This window comes from Crinia signifera, chromosome 2, assembly GCF_055691185.1.
Source record: "Crinia signifera chromosome 2, ASM5569118v1, whole genome shotgun sequence".
Taxonomy (NCBI): Eukaryota; Metazoa; Chordata; class Amphibia; order Anura; family Myobatrachidae; genus Crinia; species Crinia signifera.
The window spans coordinates 375,228,281-375,250,135 of record NC_139218.1 but is presented as its reverse complement, the minus strand read 5'-3'; the positions used below and the strand labels follow the sequence as shown (position 1 = coordinate 375,250,135).

Sequence of the window (21,855 nt, the reverse complement as noted above, 5' to 3'; positions counted from 1 at the left end):
ACATGACGCAATCAGTCAGCACCGGTGGTCATGGCAACCAAATATACACAGTGCACATAACAAAAACATTCAGTATGTACATACAAAATGACAAATAGGAAATTTAAAAACAGTCCTCCATATGAAATAATATCAGAGTATGCATAGCAAAAGTTACTCCATAGTGCTAAAAGTAGCAATGGGGAATGAAACAATGACGTAGCAAAATTAGCGTGAGATAAGTAACCAGCGTGTTTGGTAGAATGCTCTACACAGGTACATGGGAACACTGAAGTATACAATGAAACCTGATATTGGCAAATTACAAGAAGCAGTGCAATCCTGCCGATTCATTCAACCCGCGTGGAGCCAGTGTGCCCAGCACACCCTCTAAGCGAACGGCTTCAGTGATCCATCCACTCCAGGCGGGTCTGAAGGGGGGCGGGCAGGGGGTGGCAGCAGGGAAATGAGCAGGTTTTTTGTGCAGGGTCAATGCCTGCTCAGGGCGGGCTTCTGACGTCACATGACGTCAGTGCCCGTCCCCTTTTTGATGATCAGCGGCTGAAATAAAAGTCAGTTTGGACAGACTTTTATTACCGATGAGGAGAGAAATCATTCGAATGGATTATCTTGCCTTCGGCTGCATGCGAAGGGACGCGTTCACATACAGGGAACACATAGATCGGCAGGGCGGCGCTGACCTGTTCGCTAGGCTGCAATTATACATCCCCAGCAATCAGGTCTGAATTAGGCCCTAGCAACGTGTTAGAGGGAATTACTGCGTTCGTTAGCTAGGTCTCCAGGTCGTATTTTTATTGCTGGTATTAAAAAATTGACACCGTAAATGACTTATTCCACAACTTCTTAAATTTAGCAAACGTTAGCATTGTCTTGTATTTGTTCAGCGATAAATTTGTGAATTCTTTTTAAATTAAGAATTTTGTAAAATATTTAACATTTTTGAAGTAAAAAATAGTTAGTGTTTTTGAAAAAAAAAGGGAAACTTATTTTTATCTATAGACAGAGAGCAGGAAATAAAGAGCCCATTACAGAGTGGGGTAAGGCTAGATTCTATGCGTATTATTTCATCTGTTTCTAGCCACAACATTTATTTCAAATTCATTTGAAACGTTACCTCTGCAGTACGAGACGTCTCCCTATAATAATGAGCATTGTTATGCTTGTTAATGAATTGCAGTGCATCAGCCTTGTGGTCAGCAGTTCCTGTATCCAGCGTGGTGTTTTCTAAGCAGAAAATTGATGCTTGCGTGGCAAATTCGTTTTGCTCTAATTTCAAAATTTTTAATTTGTTTCATATCTGATCCAATTTACAGTATGTAACATTCTGAAAAAATCACATCAAACCTGCAGAAACTTAGAGCAACTTAACTAAGCAACCATAATTAAAATGAAATACATTTTCCTTTGTGAGGTTTTGCCTCAATAATATTCTGTTATTTATACATGAGGTAAAAAAATATTTTAGGAGGGCATAAAAGAAAAATGTTACAGAAAGTAAATCAAATATTTAACTACCACAATGTACACAAAGTAATGGTTACATCAGTAAATTACTTTGGCATTACCACCTGACAGCCATCCTTAATAACTTTACCCCCCCCCCCCCCCCTCCACAATACATCGGAACGGGTTATAGCTAACAAGCATTGAATAGGTTAGGCCTTAAGCCCTACATACACGGTCCGTTTTGCCGGTCCATTTTGTACTTTTAAAGTACCCCTCGTATCGGATCGCATGCCTTGTGCATGCTTTGTGCATGCACTGTGATCCGATACGATGTCTACCTAGTACAAAAAGTATGTGCAGCACATCATTTTTGTACCGTACTATGTGATGCGCAGGAGCGCGCATCGCATAGTACAAAACGGAGCCAGCGAAAACGGAGCGTCTATGGGCTCCTTTAGTTTTATTTATTGGCTGTCACCTGCTAACCCCCCATCAGCCTATTTGTTAATCAGGCACCGATAACAGCTATACTGTAGCTTAATAGTATATTTGTAAGCAGTACTTTGCTATTCGTGGGTTTGCAACAAGGGTAAATAAATAAATCTGGGAACTCTGCGCTATCCAACAATGCTCTTAATTAAATTGCCCCCATTAAATGTTGCCTAAATATGAATAAAGGTCTGAAAGTCAATTTCTATTATATTTGAAATTTGCAACAATACAGATATAGTCGCCAGCTTGTCAAAATGACTGTCATGCTGAGTTGTGTTGGGTGTGTGTGTGTAGGGGTTTATGTATATGTGTGTGTACAGATGTAGCGCCACTAATTCTTGCAGGGGCTGGCGATTCTATCACCAGCCCCGCTAGCGGCCGGCTTGCGCGCCCTGTGGCAACGGAGCTGCCGTGGGCCCCTGCCGCCTCCCCCGCCATTACCACGCGTGTCCCAGTCCCTATCGCCGGCACTCGCCAGTGAAAGGGATCTGGCAGGCGCCCGGCAGAAATGAGCGGCACTTCATCTGTATGTGTATGTGTGTGTGTGTGTGTGTGTGTCTGTGTGTGTGTATTAGGGATGTGCAGATCCGGATTTACCTGGATTTTAATATGGGATATTATTGGCTATCTGGCTGTCACATGTTTTGGAGCTTGAACAGAACTAAGGGCCTGATTCAAAGGAGTTGTGCACAGACCCGGTATTTTGGTTTGGGTTCTAAACCATCCTCATGTTTCAGTTTTGGGTCTTTATTTCTTAAAAATGTATAAACACAACTAAAATCATGTAACTTAAGTCTTGTATCATGTATCATGTAGTACTGCACAGCCCACACCCTCTCCATATATCCTCCCATTATACCCCGTTCACACCACACCGCACCTCAAACCTGGGTGATTGCTGGGTTGCTGATGTGTCCACCTGGGTCAATGTACAGTGTCACCGTTCCAAAGCTTATAACCAGGGTTGACCAACCCGACAATTCGACCTGGGTTATTATAAGGGTTAAACCTGAGTCGTTCTTTGTATAATGGGCGACCCGGTTTTAATGTGAAAACATCGGACCTGGGCCGGTGCAGTGTTTCATAAACCGACATTGCAATCTGAAAGGGGTATAAGTGTTTTTCATATATATCACTTTAATATGTTGCTATCATTGGAATCATATATTATCAGATAAAGGGGGGGGTGCTCTAAAGTACATAGTAGCAAAATACAGTAAACACCCTATTATCGGGGTTTTAACCGCATTTTCATATGCACTACAGCCGCTCTGCCGCGGCAGCGCTGCGGAGGGAATATATCCTATCGAAGCCTATGGGCTTCCCTCTGCAGCGATGTGCGAGGAATCTGTTATGGATCTCTCCCAGCATGCTCTGTAGCAGGCGCTGTCACTCTGTGCGTGCGCAGAGGGACTACTGGGAATTAGCCGGTGATGTAGGGCAGAGAGGGGCAGCAGATGTTAGAACATCCCATCCAAAATCTCTTCGGGAACACGGACGGCAAAATCTCTTGGTTATACAAAGGTTATAAAAACCTTTATAGACGTTAGAAAAAGTCTTGAGCCTCTTGACATGGAAAAAAGTTTTAAACTTCCATATAATAATCGTTACTTTTAACACATGCCGTAAAAAAAGCAAATAGGGTTAATGCTCTTTTCAAATATTACAGTTTATTTATAGCTCGCCTTTAAAAGCATGGAGTACCCTTTTGGGAAAGATGTCACGTTATCTCAACCTAATTATCACCTGATGTTATTATCACCTCATAATTAGATTTTGGCTGCACAAAAGGCCAAAAGCAGGTGAAAATCCCATTAACTACTGGTAACATCAAACGACATAGACCCTGCGAAGTGTTGCTATCTGTCATCGTTACTAAAGAAAGATGTAACAGGACTGAATAATTGAGCCCAGTGGCTGTTGTATACAACACCTAGGTCAGATTGTAAGCTCTTTGGTATAAGGTCATCTCTTTTTTTTCTTGAATGTATAATTTCTGCTTTTTTGCAGTCTCTACTTAAATCTGGGTCTTATTTAGTACGAGTTAAGCTAGACACCGGCCAGCCCTATTTTTGTGTTTCAGCAGAGGCATAATTTTGTAAGGCAATGGAGTTATCTGCTGCTGGGCTCTTGCTCCGTATTTGGCACCTCTCCTCCCCTGCCAGTTTGAACCAGTTAATTGAAAGCCGTCGCTATCGCTTCTGTGGCTGACTCCAACACTTAACATATTTTTTGCTAGTGTCAAACCCTGTATTAGCAACCATGACCTGTTTCATTGGAGACAGACACCTTATTGATTGAGCTATTAGCAATATTTATCTTGCCTCCTGGCAAATGGGACAAACTTACACCACTGGGCCTCAGTGACCGCATGTGACATCCCGCAACTGCCACGCCCCCCTCATGGCCTGGACAAGACTGTATTGTCCAGTCTGCTCCCCAAGGATACTGCTTCGCTATCCCATCAACCATTGCCATCCCTGTCACATCGCCATTGCCCCCCATCGCTACAGAATAAAAGAAGTAAATGCAATACTTGCAGTACAATTAAAAAACATTTATGACAGTTGCTGGTGGCGGGGGTGAAACTATTTAGATTCAAGTTATGGGATACATGGATTTTCGGTACTCTTTACTTAGAAGGGCGCCCATCTCGGGCATCTCGGGGATTGAATGCACTAAAAAATCGGGTGCGATCAACCGACGAGATGCCCGAGATTTCCCATAGGGAACAATGTTAAATGTCTCAATTGACCCGATTTTCCTGTTCAATGCCTCAATTGACCCAATTTTTCCATAGGAAACAATGTTAAATGGGCCACAGAGGCCAAATAGGCACCCTGAAGTGAATAATGGCCACCCGAATTGTTAACGCCACCCCACGATCAACGTCAACCCGAAGCGTGGCGAGCGCAGCGAGCCCGCGAGGGGCGGCGGTACGCGTCCTACGACCTTTTTATACCCCCACTATCCACGTCGGCGTGGAGTTGAGAATAGAAAGTGTGGCGAGCGCAGCGAGCCACCGAGCCCGAAGCGTGGCGAGCGCAGCGAGCCCCGCGAGGGGACGCGGATACCTTCACAGGTATCCGCGTCCCCTCGCGGGCTTCACAGCTGTCCGCGTACCCTCGCGGGGCTCGCTGCGCTCGCCACGCTTCGGGCTCGGTGGCTCGCTGCGCTCGCCACACTTTCTATTCTCAACTCCGCGCCGACGTGGATAGTGGGGGTATGAAAAGGTCGTAGGACGCGTACCGCCGCCCCTCGCGGGCTCGATGCGCTCGCCACGCATCGGGTTGACGTTGATCGTGGGGTGGCGTTAACAATTCGGGTGGCCATTATACACTTCAGGGTGCCTATTTGGCCTCTGTGGCCCATTTAACATTGTTTCCTATGGAAAAATCGGGTCAATTGAGGCATTGAACAGGAAAATTGGGTCAATTGAGACATTTAACATTGTTCCCTATGGGAAATCTCGGGCATCTCGTCGGTTGATCGCACCCGATTTTTTAGTGCATTCAATCCCCGAGATGCCCGAGATTTTTTACTAACGATGCCCACGATCAAAATCGTGGGCGCCCTTCTAAGTAAAGAGTACCGGATTTTCTGCTGAAAAGTCACATCGAACTAGTGATGCGAAGTTCCTTTCGCAGCCATTATAGGTGGATGAGTGAACGTACTGTAGCTTATTCATGGTTGCCTGCCCTCCCGAAATGGACAGAAGGCTCCCGAAAATCAGGTCTACCTCCTGTCCCTCAGGAAGGTGGCCACGTCTCCCGCATCTCACCACCGTCACTGCAACCTCTGGAGCCGCTGAAACAAATTCCATAGTTTGTGGCTCTTTGTGGAGAGGGTGGGGCTAAAATGATCATTTTAGCCCAGTCCCTTTTTCACAGACCCGCAAATCGCAGAGTTTGTATGGAGTGCGGGCAGGACTTGGTTACATCAGCCTTGTAGCATTTGGTCTTCGTGCTTCTCCCAGAAAGGCACAATTACAAGCCAGCAGGACCGCGTTATATCTCAGGACGGTCATAACAGATACAGTAGAGACAATAGAGTCCATCACTAATGGGAACTTCCATTCAAACCATTGGAGTGTGAACTAATGCCTGTGGGTGGAGAAAGGACTCTCTAACTTTGCCATAGTCTAGCATTACTGCCCACTACTACCAGTGCTGCTGGGGCAACTACCAACTGCTCCTCAGTGTGATGTCGTCCATGGTAGGATGAAATGTAATATCTCTGGCCCTGGTGCTTCTGAGTGGGGGGTTTACAGTAACCACTGCAGCAACGTTTTGTTGGTTACTATGGCTGGATACTTGACCTTGGCTTTGGGCTTATCATGTCATTCAGGGTCAGTTTTTATAGGCAAGTGACAGGAACCAAACATGACAGCTAAAATCTCATTAGTTGCGATGCCCAAATTTTCCACTTTATCATCTCCCCCTTATATGCTCAGAAGTAGATCTTAAAAGATGTATTATTCATACCAATTCTTAATGGAACTAGACCTAGGTCTCAGCTATGTGTGAACAGACCTGGCTTGGGTTGGAAATCCCAGGTACGTGACCTTCCTCGGGTTCAGGGTTATTCCGACCTGTGCCACCTGTATTGTGAATGACACGACCTGGGTCATAATGACCTGGATCATGCCTAAAAGGAGCTGTTTGGTAGATGCAGTAGCGCTGGGAGATTACATCATCTCCAAGTGTCTATTGTAAACGCGGTTCCGGTGTGAATAATGACAATCAGGCTATGCCATTTGAGTAATCCGGGTCTGTCACCTATGTGTGAAAAGAGGTAACTACTGAAACTGTGAATAGTGTCCCGGTTTCAAAACTAATGAAAGCGCCCTTCAAGCCAGTAGCGGGGCAGTAGTGTTACCACAACGACCCGGACTCCGAAGACCACTGTGGTTTCTGGGTTTCCGACTACTCCACTCCCCCTATGCATGAGGAACAATATTGTACTATGGGCCTGATGCAAAAATATATGCTAATGCGCAGCTGCTGTATTGCAATGTGCTAATGAGGCAGTATAGAGATACATTTGCAATATATTTAATCTATACAATATTCTTTAGAAAACAGGGCAAGGAAATGAATCATCTCCTATATTACATTACTTCCTGCCTATGTGTGATTGATCTGTATCTGTGAGTAAATACTGTAAGTCTATAGCCTTTGTCATCTGACAATGCATTTACTCCAGTTATTGCGACTCGCTCAGTGGTGCACTGAGGCAATGTCCTTGTCTGACACCATGGGCCTTTATCTAGTTCACTCTTAGAGGCAAATTCCTTCTCAGATGGACAAAACCATGTGCACTGCAGGGGGGGGGGGGGGGGGGGGCAGATGTAACAGGTGCAGATAGAATTAGATTTGGGTGAGTTATTTTGTTTTTGTGCAGGAAAAATACTGATGCCAGATTTACCAATATCCCCAATGTAAAGCATTCCCAATAATAGTTTTCACCAGGGGTACGACAGTGCCGCCGGGCCCCGGCACAAAAGGTTGTGGTTTACAGGAGGGGGTGTGGTCAATACCCTGTTAAAAAAAAATCTTATCAGGGGTGTGGGCGAGAAGCCACCTGACCAGCTCAGGTTGAGAGAGGGCAGGCTGCCGCTGCAGCTGCCTCTCTCCCACGCGCAGCACACAGCACTGAGCAGCATGTACTGAGCTGGAGAGATAGGCTGACCTCTCTGCTAACACTTCCCAGCTAGCTGCAGCGGGGGAGGGGGGAGCGGGCCCCGGGCCGCTCCATCTGACCTGGGACCCCTCTCGGCACCACTGCTCTTCACATGCATATTGGCATTTTGCATGTAAAAAATTGCGACATTAAGAGCCATTCTTTGCAATTATAGGGCTTCCGGGTTTTGAGTTCTATCTGTGCATGCGTCAGCTAATGCGCATGCAGTGGGGGGTGCTGGGAGAGATCCTATTGGATACCTATCAGCAGGAAAATGCTATAGAAGCCCAAAGGCTTCTATAGGGTAATGCCATTCAAAGATGGCATTGGCCACCATATCTAGTGCATATGCGTTATGTGGTCAAACCCCAAAAATGGCATATTGGTCACAAAAAGATGTCATTCTGATTTAGATCTCAGAATCGGCTTCTCTCTATCTCACTGAAATACATAATGCAATAGCTACTTATAAATAGATACGATAAGACTTGTTCGCTGGTACTAAACAAAGGCAAGTGGTACTGCGGCTCTGCGGCCCCCACTAACACTATCGATTTAAATGCACTGGAATATTGTGAGGGTCAAAAGCATGACAATGAAAATCCTGAAGCCAGGGCATCGATTCCATCTTCTACAGACACAGGATCACTTTGATCACTGGCACATCTCTTATCAGGAGCTGCAGGGTTGTTACCTGCATTGGACAAACAATCAAATACTACTGTATAAGAAACATTGTGTAACTGCTGCTACTGTGCACAGTAAGCAAACATGGGGAGAAATGTAATAGGGTGCGATTATTAAGACATGTGCAATTTTTGGTCAAAAACAGCCAAATTCACACGCTTTCCTAAAATCGCACATTTAATTGCGAATTGCGTTAAAAAAAAAAAAAATCGAAATTTGGTCACACTTTAATTCGCATCCAGATGTTATCCCATTATAAAGTATATAACTTGAAAAACATAGACCAGGTTCTGACTGGCAAATTTGAGAGAACCATGCACAGATCATTGAGATCTGTGCATAGTTCGGTCTTAATTTTTTTTTAAAAAGTTAAATTAAAAAAAGAAATTACATGGGGTCTCCCTTCCTGAGCATAACCATACCCCGGCTCATTGAGCCGGACCTGGTTACAAAAATACAGGGGGCCCCACTTTTTTTGTCGCCGTATTTTTGGAACCAGGACCGGTCCAAGAGTCCAGGGTTGGTTTGGCAAGGTTGACAGTCAAAAGATCGACATCTACAACACTAAGGACGTTATTCTAGACCCTTCGCTCCCCTGCGAATTTGCACAGGAGAGATGGTTTGCGACTGCACATGCACATACAAGCACGTGCAGCCGCTTGGAGCGAGTGGGCACAGTGAATTGCTTGTTCGCCATCCCGTTCGCACTTAGCAGTGTGGGCCTGGGGTGGCTGCGAGGGGCTGCACCCATGGGAACACCCAGTCTTTTAAGGGCATCCCCATGAAAATGCTGGGCATTCCCATGTAAATTCGGCAATGAAGCAGGTGCTGGGGGCGGGTAGTTGACTTCAGAGGCTGTCAGCTGCCCACCAGCTTCCTGTACAGGGAGCCCGCAGATCCAAGACAACAGAATGGTGTCTAAGATCTGCGACTGGTTGCAAAATCATTTCATGACTGCCGACCATCCAATGATTTTATGATTTTGTTTCTGCATGCAGGACTGCGAATAGATGTTTATCCTAAACATTCATTTGCATGTGTGCGGGGATATTGGACGTGCGTGGAGGGAGGGATGTTAATTTTTGGGGAAATGTTTAGATCAATTTTTCCTTTCTACATTTTTTGTGCCAATGTATTTTATGTGACATTCAATAAAGTGCGTCCCTACCTCAGTGTAGGTTTTAGAAATATTCAGGCTTCAGCACAGATGGTTAAATCAAAGTATCGGAGGTACTAATAAAGTCACCTGTGCACAAGCCTGGATATCACTGAAACCTGCACTGTTAAGGCTTATACACACGGGTTGACCTATGGGCAATCTTTGCTAACCAGTGTTATCTGGTTTTACAACACTGACAACGTGACTAGATCTTGACCGTATGTAGTCAAGATCTGAGCCGGCGAAGGTAACATACAGGACCGCGCATCACCAACACTATAGTCAGATCGCTTAGAAAATGGCCTATTATTGTCCTATTGGTATGCCCCTTTAGTCTGCAGTGAGGGCCGAGGTTGGGATTGCCTGGTCTATGCAATCTTGGATAATCCATTCATACATGCAAGAACACAACTCAGCATTATCAGCAGCTCTTATGTCTTAACAAAAACTCTAAACATAGAAAGTTAGTACAATTACAATTACCATGTAAATGATACATAATCACTCATAACTGTTTGCAATTTGATCAACTCAACTAAGCGATACATTTACAAATTTTCATATTTTATATTGTTTTTTTTTAAATCATTTTTGTTTCTCTTCATTTTCTAGGATAATATTTGCTGAAATGTGCAGAAGCTGCCGGTTTTCTTCCTCATTTCAGAAGACATCTGCTTAAAGGCACATACGGGGTACGTCTCTGTTTTTATTCTATATACACAAGACTGTTTAAATCGCTCTGAAAGTTTAAATGTCTTGTTATCAATTTGTATTTGCTGCATATTGGGGATCATTTAGGTGTGGCCTTAAAGTGAATATTTTCCGATCGATGTTTTTAACAGCCACAGTGTGCACCCACAGTGAGTGATCCGCAGTAAGATTTCAGTCGGCAAAGTGATAGACAGGAAGTCAACGTTTTGGGGGTGCTTAAGGGGAGTGGTCAAGGATATTTTGTCTGCTTTCCATTCTATGCTGCTTGTGACCAATGTTCCCTCTAATTTTACGAAGTCTGTGTGCAGCAAAAGATTTTGGCTGTGCAACTCTGGAAGGAAATTTAAATTTGTGTGCGTCACTTATATATAACTGGAAATTGACGTTTAGCATTTGTGTTAACTTTACTTCAAAATGATATTAAACATTTAATCATTCAAAACACAGCACACAATGTAGTTAATGGGTGAAACAAACATTAATTGAGTCCACAACTGCAAAAAGGGACCACTGCTGCTTTGTGCGCTCTGTTGTTATGTCCGTGCGCACGCTCGTCGAGTTGTGTGCGCGCGCACGTGCGCACAGCTTAGAGGGAACACTGCTTGTGACTGTGGGCAAAGGAGATCTCCCACCATCAACTAGATATCAGCTGCTGAATATGACTGGATCTGATTTCCACGATAACGACTCATACAGTACTGTAGCTAGTTTTTCTGTAGTAAGTGGATGTTGTATATGATGGGATTACCCTTTTCACTACCTCTGTGGGTTATATGCTGCCCAGGGAAGAGGAAAGGTAACATTACCTTTGTATTATCTCCTAGTCGTGTGTTTCTTTGTAAGAGCAAATATAACAGCTTATTATTGATGCTTGTACTGTAGATAAAGTCTTCCAAGGGCCCCAGGGAAATGTAAATCTATATAGTTAACAAGATACACCATTTATATTATATACTGTGAAAGGTGTATGACATTTCCTTAGCAGGTATATATATATATATATATATATATATATAAGCATTAAGGTCTATAGAAATGTTCCGGATTTATTTCATTGTCTCATAGATGTGGCATGCAAACGAGGTCTGAAAGCGCGTCTATATTAATTAAATTGGCAAAGTGCATTTCAACATTAGGACTAGTTAGTAATAGTATTGCAGATTTTTTTTCTTTAGCCACAATAAATCTGGCTGAATGTCACAGCGTGAAGGACTTTAATTAAAATTAAGGATATTTCTTAATGGTTTAATTAATAAAGGTTCCTTCTCTCTCACTTGTATCTTTCACATTCAGTGCAGCGTATGTGACCACATTCTTTCGGTGTTATCTCTGCTAATTAAGCGATGATTCATATCAATTGTATTTTCAGTATCATGCGGGGTTTTTTTTCCCTTGGGAAAGTGACAAAGGTAAATGTGTGACACCCTCATTAACAGCAATGCTTTCTGTTATGAACTATTATAGATTTAAAAAAAAGTTGCCTTCAAAGGGCTTTCTGATGTGCCAAGAGGTGCAACCCTGATATATGGGTTTTGTCTTGTGAATTTTATTAACCTGTGATTGGCTTAAATTGTTCTGTGCCTGTGAATGCTGTAGTACTGTCATTGGCTACTGGTTATATATACACTGTTATACTGCAATGCTCTGATTGGATAAAATTATTCTACCCCTGTGAATGCTCTAATACTGTCATTGGCTCCTGGTTGTATATACACTGTAACAGGGGTTGCCAAACTTTATTGTTCTGGTACCACATCAGACAATACAGATTATTTAAGGGCTTCAGCAAGTTATCGCAGAATGGTCGCCACACTTGTGGTCAGCAAAAAATCAATCAGATTATATCTATTATCTTCTAGAAGGAGCTAAATATATAAGAAGTATAGTTTGATTGGTTGCTTTGGGAAAATCCCATTTTCAATAGAACTCCCAGGTTAGTAAATAGTCCCCAAGGATTTTGAAATAACAGACAATTCAACTGATGTTTTAGACTCCTTGGATCACTTGATGAGAGATCAAAGAAGTCATCTGTTGAAGGTCAGGAACATGGAGTTGCAAGCTGCCGGGTAGGATCTGAGTCCGCTATCCCGGTGGTGCAATAAAGGGGTAATAGAAACATGGGATGTTTCCTATTGCAACCTATCAGATTCTACGTCTTATTTCTTTAGCACTTTATGGAACCAAACCGGTCCTGGAGATCTACCAACGGTCCCCGTTTTACAAATCACCTAGCTGGTGCACAGCTGCAGTCATTACTAACGGTCACATTTTCAAACCTGCTGCGTTCATTCCTACTATAGATCCACAGGTGGCCTGATATACGTGAACTGTTGGTAGATCTTGAGGACCGATTTGGCCACCCTAGTTCTAGAAGGTAAGAGATAGAATCTGATTGATTGCAATTTCCCATCATTAATAGAACCACTTGGCCCATCTAGTCTGCCACTTTTTAATTTTAACATATTGTTACCTTAAACCGTATTTGCTTCTTATTTCTTTGTAAGATTGCCCTTATGCCAAACCCATACATGTTCTTACATATTCAATAGTGTAACCTGGACTAATGAGTTACTGGCATAGTGTGGATCCTATTAATACCATTAAATTTGGATGTCCTAAAGTACAAAAAAGGCCTTGGACAATAGTATTACATCTACCATGGGCATCTATGATCTGTACAGCAGAAGAATTTTCATCAGTGTCACATACAGTAGGAGCAAGTTTCATCTTTGCTCCTTTGTCCATGGCTAGTCATGGCTAGCCATGTCTATTCTATTGTTCTCAGCTGCAATACAATACGTATTGCAGCTGAGAACAATAGAATAGCCATGGCTAGCCATGGCCAAAGGAGCAAAGATGAAACTTGCTCCTACTGTACAGTATGACCTTAACTTTCGGTTACCGCCGGAAGTTCTGTAGAGTGCCGCGATCCCCTTAGTTTCTGTTTGAACTTCCAGTTTCTGCTACTGGCCGCAGGGTGGTATTGCAGCCAAGTCTTTTTCCTGGTGCACTGGGGAAGCGACGATACAACCCCAGGGCCTTGCTCCATATGAGAGGGCCCCACTAGCACCCCCTCTAGTTACAGCCCTGCATACTAGCATTAGTGTGGTACCCACCAGTGGGCCATACCTCCATGGATTTGGACAAAATGCGTGATCAGCAGAGTGGTAGTACAGTACCATCAAGGGGCCGTTTCAGAATCACGTGCAGTGATCCAAATTGTGCCCCTGCCCCAATGGTCAGGATTGCACATGCGCATTTCTGCACTTATGCAATCCACAATTGCGAACAGCCGCATTCGCAATGGGGAGGGAGGACTGGGGGTAGCGATGGCACTGGACTATGGGAACGCCCATCGTTTTATCGGCAACCCCATGAAAATGCTGGGCCTTCCCGTGGGTGCGCGGCGGGCCAATGTCACATTGACGCCATCTTCGTCCCGGCGCTTGCAAATAAAAGTCATTTGATACTTTTATTTGTGAAGGCAGAAAAAATCGGCCAATGGACGACGACCATGGAATGATTTCTCCTGCTACCGGCTCAAGCGAGGGTATGTTTTCTCGTACACATCCCCTTGCATATTTCCGAGGACATTCAGTGGTGGGGTGGGGGCGTCTATTCAGCCCCGGCAGCGTCTCAGGTGATCAGTAAGCTGCGATGTTCGCATGTTACCAAGCCAACCTGAATGAGGGCCTACAGTAAATTGGACTGTCACAGTTATTCGAGGACAATTGGAAGGTACAGCACGCATTAACACACAGCATTTTCCCTGTAAATGATTTAGATTAGAAACTGCTTTTGAACATCTACAGACAATGCAGAGATTCATGGCTTCGATGCCAGGACTACTTTGTTATTTGTTTTTAACACCAGCTGCTACACGCAGCACTTTCCCCCTAGATATGGCCAGTCCTCCTGTTTGCAGCAGCCATTACATTCTGTGTCATGCTGTCGTCTAGATCTTTTAGCATTTTGTAAATGTGCCACGTTCCACACAGAGGGGCACCTATAAACCACGGGAGTGTGGGAGGTGATAGCCATGGCATCTGGAAAAGCCAATTAAGCCAGATTGTCATTTCATCAAGTGAATTTGAAGAGGAAATAGAAATATTGAATGATAAGCATGACAAACGAGCGTTACTTACTTTAAGTGCAACCGATGGGTGCAGTTCCGAGCAGTTCCCTCCGGACCAGGTCTCTTGTCACGTAATGAGCTTAGGCCCGTTCATTTAGCTTATTTGTAAACAGTTCGATGTCATTTGTCAGAAGGAATAATAGATGAGCTTGAAAAGAAAATGAAGGAAAGATCATTTTTGTTTGTTATTTATTACAAGCCGCTGACATTAATATCTGGGCTGGTGCTGGAAAAACAAACGTTAATATGACTAGATATTTGTCTAATAGACATTAGCAGCATTTTCACAGAGCATCTTAATGAGGTCATCCACAAATTATTGGGCATTCAATATTGCCTGTCCCAAAGAATTATGGGTAATGGAACAAAAAAAGGCTTTTAATTCCACTAAATATATTTCTGAACACATAATAAGGAATAGTAGCACAGACACATTTCTTATGTAAATATTAGCTGTTAGTAGTGGTGGCTCCAGGTGGGGGGGGTGTGTTTCGGAGTGCTACAGCACAGTCCAAAATTCAAATAGGGGAGCTACATCAACTGCCAGAGAGTCAGTTTGGAATGGCAGTTGCTGTGCCTGCCCTGTTAAGATTTTGAACTGCACTCACTTCAGCTCCGCCTCTGTTTGACACGCAGGAGCGTCGCAGACGCTCCAGCAATGAGACACTCCTGCATCTGAGTAGCTATTACGGCAGGGTACAGCAACCCTGCCTACAGAGTTAGGGGTTCTGTAGCGCCTTTTCAAACCCTCACTATCCACAGCAGCCCGAAGCTTGGTTAGCGCAGCAAGTTCCGCAAGGAAACGCGTTATGCGTCCTCCCGACCTTTTCATACCCCCACTATCCACGTTGGCATGGAGTTGATTTAATATAGTGTGGCGAGCGCAGCGAGCGTGATAAGCGCGCGCCAAAGCGTGGCGAGCGCACATGGATTACCTTACATGCCACCGTGAAACTACACAAGTAAGGCAGCCATTGGGCTATGCTATGCTGATAATATAGCTTAGGCTGCCGCCATAAAACTACACAAGTAAGGCAGCCGTTGGGCTACTCTAATAGCGTAGCTTCAGACGTAGAGTAAGCTGCCGCCATGAAACTACACATGTACCGAATCGGGACCTTGCACAAGTGCCTTAAAAGGAGAAGTGGCCTTGTGGGGCAAGGCATTGTCTCACAGCAGCTCCAATTTCATCACTCTGGGGATGTTTCCTGCACTCCTAGAGATGCTGGGCAACCCTCAAAGACTGTCCATGCATTGTGTTGATGCCATGCAAAAACATTCTGCATCTCTTGACCCGCTGCTCCAACCAACTTTCCCTCTATGGTGAGACTCTGCAGCAATGGGTGAGACAAAAATTTAGAGTGTGGCTTAGTGGGGAATGGGCATGGCCACATAATCGAACCAGTTCACATTACACCACACTGTGGTGTCCCTTATTTACATTAAAGCACAGAGTCATGCCACTTATACACATTGTGCCAGCTAGACATCCTTAGGCACACTGTGATTCTCAGGTGCTTTGCTCAACACTCAGCTAATTCAGTATGTGGCAGAATTTATAATCAGTCTGAAAGCCTCCTGCCAACGTAAGCAGTGTTTTGCTGTGAGGATATTAGATTGATTATAAAGCCTGCCACAGACTGGATGTGTTTAGAGGATTCTGTGCTCGGAGCTGAAGTGGAGAGAACAGGCGCTGCCCACTCTTCATGCTGCCGGCCCCACTGCCTGGGTCATAGTTAAACTGATGATGCTGGCAGTGGCAATCCACATCAGCAATGTAGCAGAGCAGGTAGAGCGCCTTTCTAGCTCAGCATCTCCCTGCTTTGCAGGACTTGCTGAGTGGGTAGCGCCAGCTTTGGTCCCACCCACGGTGGGATTGTCCCACACAAAGTAGGATATTCCCGCCTAGACAGGGACAGTTGTGAGGTACAGTATGTATCTTTATGCTAATTGAGGATGGTGTAACCTGAGATCGGCGGGTGTGGTATATTAGCCTGACAGTCGGGATTCCGAAAGTCATTAGTCAGACATCGGAATCCCGACTGCACAGCGTGGGGAGCGCAATGAAGCCCCTTGCGGGCTCGCTGCGCTTGCCACGCTGCGGGCACGGTGGCGAGCTGAGCTCGCCACTTATTTTATTCTCCCTCTATGGGGGTCGTGGACCCCCTCGAGGGAGCAGTCGGGATTCCGACGTCGGAGGAATGACTGTCGGAATTCCGACTGTCGGGGAGCCGTCCGGCACCCGAGATCGGCATACACAATAGGTTAACCGTTCCCACTGGAAGGCAGGCGGACAGTAGAGGAAGATTGCTTGACCCAGATTTTGTCAGGTTCAAAAGATGTGTTAAACTAACAACTGATAACAACATTTGTGCGCTAAAGCACTGTACAGTTTATCTGCCAGGATATCCCCGAATTGTCAACATGTTGACAAACAGGATGTTGACATGGTGACTGTCGACAGTTTGACCTATGGCAACATTAATGAGTTGACATTATGAAATGGTTACTGTCATCAAAGTTACTGGACACCATATAAAACAGAGAAATGGGGGACAACTTGGAGAGATTAAAAAGTGGGTGTTGGTACAGTAGGTAAGGGTGTTCTTATACCTGAAGGATTTTTGTTTCCAATTTTATATAGAGCCATTGAATGCAGTTGTAGCCTGCACAACAGACAGAGTTCTGGGTCTTGCTTTCCTCTATTGTTTATTAATAAAATTATATTTCAAATGTTTTACCTGAAGCTCTGAAGTTCCTTCGACACCAATATTTCTCTAACTTTTCTGTTCTTAAGAATGTTGGTGCCTTCAGGGGTATGATTTGCCTTCCATTCATAAAGGGGGGAAAAAAACTTTCTTTTTAAAAGTAATCCATAAAGGATAAGATCTCCTTTGACTTCTTCTTTTTTTTGTACCTAGACTAGACTTAAAAGACCCAAAGACCTTGTGTCTGGCTGTTTTTGTTGGTTAGATCTGGCAGAGTTAATCTAATATTACCCCGGAGGATAATCTCTTCAGTCAGACTGGGACAGTGCAAAGCCTGGAGATTGCTGCTACATAGAATAATATTTCATTGTCGCTTGTAATGATGAACACCTAAGAACCAATGATGTGAGAAGATAAGGCTCTGATAGTGCCAAGGGGGGTGACAATAGCTCTATACCATGCCTAATAATAATATTACTATTATTATTATATAGCACTTCTTCTCAAATATATATTTTTTTAACAGCAGGTACTGTAGCATTAGATACACCCTGCTACAGAGTATTTCTAACTATTGAAAACATGCCAACCTCTGGTTGAAAGATCTCCTCTATTAAGTATATTTTGGAAAAGTTTAGTAATGAAATGGTCATGGTATATTGAACGTAATGTACCGGCAAAGAATATAGATATAAAGTTTGGACACTGCATCAGTCATTGGAGTGGAAGAGAAGGGATACAAACTGCATGTGCTCAGGATGCCGTCGGTCAGAAGACCATTAATGGCATCTCAGTAGTGTAAATCCCGACAGGAGGTCCAATGGTAGACAAAACATCTCCCCTACTCCGTAATCCTTCCTTGTAGCAGTCTAACCTTAACCCTCCCACCTGCAGCCTAATTCTAACTCTCCCCGTTAGTGCCTATCCCTAACCCCTGCACCTTGCTGCCTAAACCTAAAACTTCCACCCCCAGTTTAACCCTAGCCTGCTCTTATTGGTGCCTAACTCCCCCAGCCTTAACATTAACCTTTCCCTCCCCTCAGCCTTATCTTAAGTCCTCCCACTAAAGCTTAAACCTAAGCACTCCCTTCCCAGTGGGCAAGCTAGCGGTACCGGCATACTTACCGATCAGGATGCCGCCTGTCAGGATTCCATCGCCGCCATCCTAATCCATTCAGGGTTCCAGCACCGGTCAACTAAAGTCAGTCAGGATGCCGGTTTCGATATACTGAAGGCCGACAACTTGACCACCGCCATGCTGACTGCATCCCAAAGAGAATAGTATTCTAAACTGCCTTGAATCCCTATGATAACTGGAGACAACAGTTATACTGTACTTATATAGGGGAAACAATGAGCCAACTACAGCTAAAGGCTTGCTAAAAAGAAAGGCTCTAAAATTTTCTTGTTTCCATGAGTAAATACACTTACTCTAGTTAGAGGAACCGACAGCAATGCCGGTCCCTATTACATAGAGAGGGCTGTGGCTAATGCGGGGGCGGTGCGGCCCGATACCATCCGTACAGAATAGTCAAATGTGTATCTTATGTGCAGTCACGCATTGCACAGTGGTGGTCTTGGGTAGATTACTCCCCCATGCAAGGAGAGAGAGGACTGACTGTTTCTGCCCCTCTCCCCAGCCCAGCACATTGAAGCTACTGCATTCCTAAAGAAGTGGTGACAACATTTGCAATAAATGTCAGATTTAGGGGGAAATTTACTAAGATGTGAAATACACTTCACAGGTCTTGTTGCTATGGGCAACCAATCAGAAGCTACTACTTATTTATTTTTCACCCTCTACAAGATAGTAGACAGGATCTGATTGGTTGCCAATAGCAACATGACCTGTGAAGTGTATTTCACATCTTAGTAAATTTCCCCCATATTGTCTAGTGCAAATGCAACTATTAATTCTTAAAACTTACAAAATACAAGGCTACTATTACCCCTAGGAACTTGCATTGGTTCTCTAGGACTGGACCCTGTTTGAAGAATATTTTTTAAACAGGAAATTAAGGACCTGTTTCAGGTTTGATTCGTCCCCCGTTTCTGATGGTGGGGGTGGGCTCATGTGCAGATCAGTTCAGTCAGGTGGCGGGCGGCATTTACCTAGTGAACAGGTCTGAATCAGGCACTAAATGTGCCAACAATAAGAATACTTGAGTGTAATGTTAAAAAATGTTCAATTAGAATTCACATGATTATAAAAAGAATGATGGTTTTCTAAGTTATAAAAATAGAGTACGTGAAACACTCATCAAAAACAAACATTGTGGCAGATGTATTAAGCCTGGTGAAGAGAGAAAGTGGAGAAAAAGTGGAGATAAAATGAAAGGAGATAACGCACCAGCCATGCAATGCCCAACTGTCATTTTTCAAACATAGTTGATTGTAGGGTGGCCAATCCTGGGATCGGGATCCTGGGATTTGGCCCCTAAAACGCCGGGATTTCCAATCCTGGGATTTCGGGATTAGATTGCGCATGCGCAGTCTAACGCCGGGCAGCGTCTGAGCGGGTGCTCAGCAGCTGCCCGGCTTCTCCCATCCCGAGCAGCGCGGCTCTGTCAGAGGTCACGCTGCGCAGGCCGCACAGGCTGTCTGCCTCCATCCTGTCCCCGGACCAGCCCGCCCAGCCGTCCAGCAGCGGACTAGCCCGCCCGCCCAGCAGTGGACCTGCCGGCACACCTGCCCACCAGCAGACCAGCCCGGGCTCCATCACCCCGGCTCACCCACCCACGCGGCCGCACCACGCATCTGTAAGTAAATCTACGGGGCGGCCGAGGCAGGTTTTTAATAGTAGGGGAGCTAATCCCGGGATCGGGCATTTTTCAATCCCGAATTCCGGGATTGAAAAAATGCCCCAGGATTGGCTTCCCTAGTTGATTGGCTGGTGCATTAACTCCTTTCATTTTATCTCCACTTTATCTCTTCTCCGGGCTTAATACATCTGCCCCAATATAAGATATCCGATAAGTTGGTAGCATCGCGGTGGGAAAGGTTGAGAATAATGCACAAGAATACATAACAATATAAAATGTACAGTAAAAAAAAACATAACAACACAAAGCAAACCCAAAATACAAAACTGGTTACACAAATGTATTTGCGTGTTTCAGCAATTTAAAAATGTCCGTGATATAAACCGACTAAAAGTGTCTCACTTTGCTAAATAATTCCATTATCTGGTCCAGATCATTCAGAAGGTCAAAGCTTTTGCTAGGTAATTTTAAATGGTCTATGAACTAATACATTTCATAATATAATAGTGGCTGTACTTGTAATGACTGTATTTAATGCTATTATGCCTACGAACTTGACATGTATTACAAAGCGGCATACATTATCGGTGAAACACATAAAGAAATAAGGAGCCGTTTTTTGAGCTGTTAATTTTAAATGTTTCCTTTGGCAAATTTTGAAAATGAAAGAGGTCATCAACTTTGGGATGAAACTTCTTGTTTATTTAAACATAACTACCCCTTGGGGAACCCATGCCTAAACTGCGTGATGACTCATTTTCTTGGAGCTGGAGAACTCAATATACTGTAATCATGGTGCTTCAAAAAACTTTTTAAAGGAAGATGTGTCAGGGCTTAGAGAGAGAGAGTTAAAGGGGGGGGGTATTCAATTCCGGATGCTATTTCTGATGGTGGAAATAGCGGCACTCGCCTATTCAATACTGCCATTACCGACAAGCATTGAAGACCGTTTCCGACAAATCAGATCCAACTTCAATACAAGTCGGATCTGTTTTGTTGGAAACGGACACGGACTGTCAAATTCACAGACGTTTTTCGACAATCCACGGCCTCTTTTGCTGATCCGCGGAGTTGCCGTCACTCGACAGCTGGAACATTGAATTTGAGTTACAGTTGAAAACGGCCCAGAATTACGACTGTTATAATCCCAGATTGAATACCCCCCAAAGTGGCAAGGCTGCCAATAGCATCCAATCCACTCGTAAATGTCTTTTTGAAGTGCTAATTGGTTGCTTTGGTCACCTTCTCCACTTTATGGGTCCGATTCAGACCTGATTGCGCACTTGAGTAATACTGCTTTCAGATCGCAAATGCAGGGTCGCACCGGGACTTTTAGCCGGTTCAGTCCTAGTACGACCCTGCATGTGCGGTCTGTTCATGCTGCAAACAGCGAACCGGCAATATTTCCGGTTCGCTGACGTCATCAGGGGCACGGGAGAGCATGGGCACATCATCGGGGGTGGGGGAGGAGGCAGCGCTTAGAGCGTGCTGCCTCCTCCATAGTGTGAACGGGAAACAGGTTGCTCGTCCCGTTTAACCCGTTCTTACCGCACAGCAACATGGCAACGAACCGGTAAGAACTCTGCTTTCTTACCGGTTCTTATTGCCGTGTTGCTTCCAGTTTTCTGCACCTGGTTACCCCTTTCATATCGCACTAAGTACCGGGTCAAGCCGGCATGAAGCCGGCTTGTACCCGGTAATTAGTTGCGATGTGAAAGGGGTATAAGTCTCTGGCTAATCCTAACTTGCGATTGCTGGTGACCAATGGGAAAGCAATACTATGGTGAGCCACTAACAAAGGATTGTGGTCATTGGGTTACAGTTTCTCATGGTTTTGTGGTTCTCTATTAATTGGGGAGGACCAATTGAATTTATTTATCTATAACAATTAAAAATAATCCCAGAGACTTCCGGTTCCGGCTTGATGGAGTGAGGAGCTCCGTCTTGAAGCTCCGTCTCCCGCCCCAACTAACGATACCGTTACTCGGCTCCTGGAGCCTCTCTACACCCCTCACCCCTCCTCGTTACCCCTCTCACCCGCAGCAAATGATGGAGCGATCTCCAAGTCAGACG

At 44.5% G+C, this 21,855-nt stretch overlaps 1 protein-coding gene across 1 annotated transcript in view; it reads left to right on the top strand.

Annotated features, from left to right (window-relative positions):
- CNTN5 (contactin 5) overlaps positions 1–21,855 on the top strand; it is a 1,198,205-nt gene that overhangs the window by 216,576 nt on the left and 959,774 nt on the right. The window contains exon 2 of the mRNA XM_083170083.1: positions 10,079–10,158. The gene's annotated coding sequence lies outside the window, so the exon portion shown is untranslated. The remainder of the gene's footprint in view (positions 1–10,078; positions 10,159–21,855) is intronic.